This window comes from Thunnus maccoyii, chromosome 17 (assembly GCF_910596095.1).
Source record: "Thunnus maccoyii chromosome 17, fThuMac1.1, whole genome shotgun sequence".
Taxonomy (NCBI): Eukaryota; Metazoa; Chordata; class Actinopteri; order Scombriformes; family Scombridae; genus Thunnus; species Thunnus maccoyii.
This window is the reverse complement of record NC_056549.1, coordinates 7,929,452-7,936,883: the sequence shown is the minus strand read 5'-3', so window position 1 is coordinate 7,936,883 and position 7,432 is coordinate 7,929,452.

The following is a 7,432-nucleotide window of genomic DNA, read 5'->3' as shown; positions in this document are numbered from 1 at the left end:
CTCCTTCCAAGAAAACACCATGATGGAAGACATGAGGAATGCGGCGGATCATCTGATCACTGAGCGCCCCCTTTAAAGTGATGATATATGTAAAGCACTTCTTCAAGGTGTAAGGTGATCAAAGGCGTGGCAGAGGTCTGGCCTTGGTTTATGAGAATGTGGTGGTCAGCCGACAGGCCCCCGGGATCAGAGGGGGGAATTCACTTTTCCAAGAACACACATCTGCGTTTGCCCCCCAGTGAATGGCCTGAACTAATGCAGGATGGTCTGTTCTGACTTCTTCACCCAATTCCTTTGGGTTGGGAAGACTTATGATCCTCAAACGCTTTTTTTTTTTTTTTTTGTTATCAGTGACACAGTTAATTGCTTTTCCTGTCCTCATAAAACATATAGCACCAACCTGCATACTAGTCTCCTTTATGCTATTTATCATCTGTGCTGTCTTGCGAGATTAAGGTGTATTGGCTGAAAATCAGGTAAGACTTGGACATACTTTCAGATTATGCAAGTACATTTGATATGTTTTTGTACTCTGACATTACAGGTTGACATGTCCCATTTAGCAACTAGCTATAAAAGCAAGATTCATTCAAACCATATGGCTAACATGAAATGAAATAGCTCAGTCCGAGCATGAAAGGCAGTATAAGTTGATTTTGGCAGAAAAATGAAGAATAGATTGTTAAAGTAATGGTTAATTGATGGAACATGATTATATCTAAAAATAAAACACAGACCCCAGACTGACATGGTGGAGGAATTTCAAGAGGTTGAGGCGAACTTGTGGGGCACAAAATTTAAAAGAAGCCAACACAATGGAACTGTTATATTGTGTTGAAGATCCAAATTCTCAGCATTCTCCGCTGGACCACAGGAGAGTACAACAACATTTTTAGCACAGAAGGAAGACAAAAGAAGAAGAAAAGAAACAGATACAGAAAGCAATTGTTCTTTTTATTTTTGTTTTCGTTTTTTTTTTTTAACTTTTCATGTTGTTTTCATTCTTGATGTTCTCTCTCGCCTTCTCAGAAACATTTGTAACTCAACCCTAAGCAAACAGACATTTTTTAAGGCCAGAATTAGAATTTCTTCTTCTTTAGTACAGTATGTTTGATTTACTATCCCATCATATAGCAGCCAGGAGTTTTCCAATTTGACTTAAACCTGCATGAGTTGATTTTTTGCCTCTTGGGGGCATATTAATCACTTTATATGGTGTTAAGTTATAGTGAACTTTTTTTTTTTTTACACCTTTACACATTCAGCAGACACAGAGCAACATTATCTTTTATTTTAAGTTGTGTTTATGGTGACGTGATGAATGTGAGTCCAACATTCACTCTTCTTTTAGCTTTGTTTTGGTCTCCACCAACTCTTGAGGGGAATATATTGCTCTTTAGCTGCTAAATACTTCACTATGTTAGCTGGCTAGTCGCTAACTTCGTCTGTTTGCTGTGTGATGTTAGGCATGTAAGTGTATAGTGGGTTTTTTCACTAAAAACAGCTGCCTGCTGCATCTGGAAACAACACTGATAAGAACTGTGAGACTGAAAAAACAGAAAAAAAAAGCTGAAAGGTGCTAAAAATGCTCCATAAAGCTGAGGGGAACTGCAAAGTCGGGTGATAATTCTCTGTGAGTTTGTCACTATAATTACACATTAGTCCTTTGATCCATTGTTAATATATAAATATTGATTAGAGCATCTTTAATACACTAAACAATGAGTCTTACATTCATAAAAGATCTACACACTAACTTTGCTATAGTGCTCTGCAAATCCCCAAATTTCCTCTCAGTCCACTGTTGACGTTAGTAACTCACCACAGTTCGCAGCTGAGGTTCAACACCATTATTCACTCACAGCCACTTGGCAAGAGGTTAACAGTAGCCTTAAATGGAGGGTAAATTTTGTTAAATGAGCCTTGACAGTAGCCCCCAAAACACATGCTAAGTCTAAAGAAAAAAAAAGACCTTGTGCCATCCCCTGGAGAAAAATGTTAAACCTATTTGCCAGAGGGGTCAAAGGTCAGCCCCGTGTGACCCAGACTCTTTGTTTGTTCAGTGGGTCACCACCTGGATCTGTTTCTAATTGTGGATGCTGACTTAAAATATGCTTTTGTTACAGTAGGGGGAGGTTGAAGTCATTTATTAAACAGGTGGGGGGAAACAAGTTGACAGGCCAGTCTGGTGTGTTTGATAGTCGGAGCCGGAGCGGAGGATGAGTGGGTGGGTGTATTTTGTGCATAAGTGTGTGTAGGTTTTGATGTTACTTATTCATTCACTATTTCTGTTTCTCTTTTTGTCTCCTTTTGTTTTCTTAATCTGCTTTTCTTTCTCTGTCTTTCAACTCGTCTGTCTTTTTGTCTTTCTCCCCCGCTGTTCGGAGGTCACTCGTCCTGGTCGGTTGTCTTTTGGAAGAAAAACAGAGAACAAAGTAAGTGTTGCAGTTGTCAGTGGGGAGGTGTCCGTCTGTCAGCCTTTCACCCATCTGCTCGCTATGCATCTTTTAAAACACATCACACACCTCTTGAGTGTCGTTCCTTACTGATAAGCTTCAGTGATTACCCTACAATACACATGTACTTACCCTAAAACAAACACACACATACACACAACCCCTCCCATTGTTGAATGGACTTAAAATAACACGTCACCTAGAAAGCCTCATGAAAACAGTTTATTAAAGGATGATTACACTGTTTATTATACTCTACCTCACATTTTAGCGTCTTTCAGCTTATTGTTTTGGTTTTTACAGCTAGCATCTTTATAGTTTGGGTTAAGCATGGTTTTCAGACTCAGCAGGCAGTTAGTTTTTTTAATGAAAAAGCTTTGATAAATGTGTTGTATACTATGCCGAGCACTAAACGGCAGACAGACAAAGTTAGCGACTAGCTGGTGAACATTTACCAGCTAAGTGCCAGCTGAGAGTGAATATCGGACTTATATTACATACATAGGCAACTGTTTTCAGACACATTGGCCATATTAACTTTATAAGGTGAAATTACATCAATGTTGTTTTCACAGTTTGTTGTGCTGCCTACAAGTGGCCAAAAAATCACTTAGTGCAGATTTAACATTACATTGTATTAGTGAAGTTCAGCCCAACTTTTGAGTTGGTAGCTGGTCACTGTTGCATTTCTTAAACCTGCAGTGTGGAACTTTTACATATAAATGAACGTTACATTCAAGCTCTTGCTGAACGATGCTAATCAAGCCAATCACCGCCAGATAAATCTCTGTATTTCACAGTATACCAGAGTTTTTTAATCTGCACTCGGGTTTGAATGCATACTGCGCATGCTCTATGGACAGAACATGCACGCTAGAGACTTCCACCAGCCGAGCCGGCTAACTTCTGATTAGCTCTCTGCTAACTTCAGTAGGGAAAAAATAATCCAATCGTGCAGCTCTTCTAGACTTTCCAACAGCTAGGAAAGATCCTCACTGACAAAAGACTGCAAGACACAGCTGGAGACTCGGGCGTGGTGTTTATCTAAGTCGTGTGAGTCAGAATATATTTTAACAGAGAACATAAAATGTTAAATTGTCTATTAAAAAAAGAATAGTTTTCATATGGTCCATTTTTAATACTTTGGAGATTGAGAAGCACACATCTTGTAAGAGACACACATGAAGTTATAAATAGATTTGACCTGCTCTGTTTCTCTCGGCCAATAAAGAGCATAAAAGACTCCGTATGTTGTCCATATGGATTTGATGGCTCATTGATGGTGCAGTGCAGAGAAAGTAGGTCAACTTTCTCGTACTCTACACTATAACCATCACATTTTTAAATTGAAAACTGAACTTTAAAGCTTTTCATTTGGATACAGCTTGCAGGCAGACCAAACTGGAGAGCACTCACTTTGATTTCATTTTAACAAGTCATGTTTGTAACCATTGAGGATTTTTAAATTTCTGTTCAGATGAATCAAAAGCACTTAGAGAAGGACGAATATGTAAGATAATTATACATTCTTTTTTACATTCCACATTAAATTACAAGAAGATTGCTTTCCTTTGCCAGAAATGTCTGCTATATTTTTAGAGACAACATGGTTCAAGCTCTCCACTGTTTTTACCTGTTGGTGTCCAGTGTTGTTTGTGTCTCCGGCTGAGATCATTGTGGTCATTTTCACAGTTTTCAGTGAATCCAAAACAGAGTTATATGCATTTTTAAGCTGATGTTAGACTCTGCATCATTAGATCATCATTGTAACTGTACTTTCTAGGGAAATTTCCTTTGTTTGTGTTTACAAAAATGTGCATACTACAACACATTCAATACTACAATACTACTACACACATACAAGTACAGACCAACCTGCTGCAGGCAACTGGTGACTACAAGTGACAATTACACTGTAAGTAGGTTAGACTGGGTCGTATGAAGCAATTAAGACAAACTGCTATATGTTTAAATGGTCAAATGTATACTGAAATAAAACTATACAGCGTCTGTGTAATGATGCTGTCAGTGTTGTGGGTAATCATGACTACATCAGGTAATATTTCCCTGCAGTGGATGCTGTAACTGCAGTGGGGAAGTTAGGATCATTGCATATAATGAAGTAAGCTATGGCTGGTGCAGAATGGAGTCATCCATTTCTCAGGCGCCAGAGGGTGACAGAGGAGCTACAATAATAGTTTATTTTAGTTTACTTGAGTTTAGTTTATTTTAGAAGCACGTATGGAAACAGTAGCTCATGTAGCAGCGGTGATAATTTGCTGATATTTTACAGTAATTTATTCAAGATATATAAACTGGTGTAAAAATTACAATACAAAAATTCAATAGGAATTCATTTGAAATGAGAGAAGAGTAAAACTATGGAGTCCAAAAGTGTTTAATATAAAATAAATGAGACTATGGAATAAATAATCACAGTATTTAATTGTGTGAATTACATAAATAAACCAATAAATTGTTATATGTATTCAAGTTCAACTTATTATGAAATGTCATGTCATCATTCTCATTTTCACATTAACAGCTTTTAATTGAAGTTGACTTTTATTTCATTATAGATTTTTATTTTCATTTCAGAATTCCCTTTTTCAAACGTTTTTAATACATAAAGGCATTTTTCTCAATTTATTCTGTATCACTTTTTATCCCATGATGTCACTTTTTAAAAATGTTTTCATAATGTCTTTATTTATTTATTCAATATTGGACACTTTGGGACTCCATATAAAACTGGCTGAGTTAAATAATTCCAGTAGTTTTCCATGCACTGAAAACAAAGCAAATGTAGGAGGGGAAAACAATTTAACTTAATGTTTACTTTCTAAAAGCAGTATTGATGTTTTGTACAATATTTGATGCACATGTACTTTACCAGTTTTTCATTGAATGCAAAGAAAAGACAAAAATACTTAAAAGTACACCAAAAAACTCTACAACCACACACACACAGGTGAGTGACAGTTAAACCTTCCTTCTCTGAACACCATGAAATCAACTCTGTCACTTCTTCCTCTACACATGATGATAATTTGCAGAGACGGCAGCAACATTAGTCAGGCTTCAGCGGACAGGTAGGTACAGTAAATGTTTATCATGTTCGCTGAAAAAAAAAAAAAAACCCACAAACTTAACATGAACTGTTCACTCTCTTTACATCACAACATACAGGCTTCAGAGAGAGTGGCAAGCAAGTGTTCGTCATGTTCACAGAAAACCATAAAACAACAATGTCTTTGAGGAATGCCTCATCCTCGCTGACCCGTACATCACGTCCATCACACAGGAGAGTCATAACTGTCACAGCATCCCATCAGTGGAAAGCTCTCGTTTTACACCTCTGACCCTCGCTTCACAGGGACTTGTCTAACACACACACACACACACATGTTGCCCCTGTGTTTAACATCTGCACTGCATAAAGAGAACAGTAACTCAGTAAAATCTATCAGAACACATACACACACACATCAGAAAAGACGCACTTCACTCTTGATCTCAAGACTTAAGGTGTTACAAAAGACAAAAAGGAATATATATAAGAGCAGATGTCTGATATTTTTTTTTTACCTGTGCTGTATAGAAGGTACACTGGGACTAGCCAATGATCTAGGCTTGAAATGCTCTGTCTGTCCAGTGGACACAGTATATACTGTGTTTATGTTAGACCTAAAGAATGATTGTGATTGGCCAGAAGATGGCACTGCAACAAGACAAAACTGTGACTATACAACAGAAAATTGTCCCTTTCTTTCAAAATTTTCCCACCAAAATCTATGCTGAATTTTAAATGATTAAAATGATCAGGATTAAAACATTTTTAACGGCCTTTTCCTCACACAAAGTGCTCTACAAATGGCAGCCGCGGTCTTCGCTGTAGGTTTGATGCAAGTCTTCACATTTTTAATGAATAACTTTTACTGCTCGGATGTTGTAATCAATCACAGTAAAGACGGCAGCAGCTCATGCCCGACCACAATATGGCTCATAATTTCATTTCATTATTTCATTTTATGGCCATATGTCCAGCTGTTCTGGCCCAGTACACATGAAGGCCACTGAAAACTCATATTATTGTATGTCAAAGAATTTTTAAATCAATCAGCAATGTACAGTATATCCAAATATATATAAATATAATGGAATTTGGTGTATATTTTTAAAGGATGTCTGGATTAAGCCATGTGTTTTATCTAAAAGAGCCTTGTTTTGTTTAAAAATGCAAGCAATATGTGTCCCATCTTTATTAATTATGAATTATTATGTCTCCTCACATCCTATATATGATCCATGTGTGTGGCACTAATGTAGAGAGCACTGACCTTGGATCTGGTTGAAATAATCTGTAAAATAAATATGTTAGTTGAAGGGCGATGGAAAACTGCACAGGAAGCAAACTGAATTATCTTGCCCCGTCAGCAAATTTTATGTCTTGGAAAAACAACTTAAATGTTGAATATGAGACTATTTACAGTGGACCAATAAAAATATAAGTGGCTGGGTATTTTGTGCTGTTGGATTGCTGATTGTGCCTTAATGGAAACTTTCATTGCCCCACAAGAAGTTTGTTTTGCATGATTAAGTCTAAGTATGAGAATACACACAAAGCGTAGGCCTTAATTTAATATATATTTCAAAGTGCTGGTGTTTTGTCAAGTGTGCCAAGACAAGTTACAGGACACAGTGATGGAAGATGATGTTTCAAGACCCATTTAAGATTTAAAGTGCTGTATTTTCTCAGACTATAAGACATCCAGTAGACCTTAATCTGGAGCCACAATTTAAGCAGAATCTCACAAGCAAAGCAGAATAATAAAGCTGACAATCTACAGTGTGTCTTGTAATTTGTAATGATTGCAGCAGCCTCTCCTTTGATGTCCCTTCAAGTACAGACTGATGTAATTTCAGATGTTACTATTTGGGATTTTGGAATATGTAAAGCCTTTTTTTTATTTTCT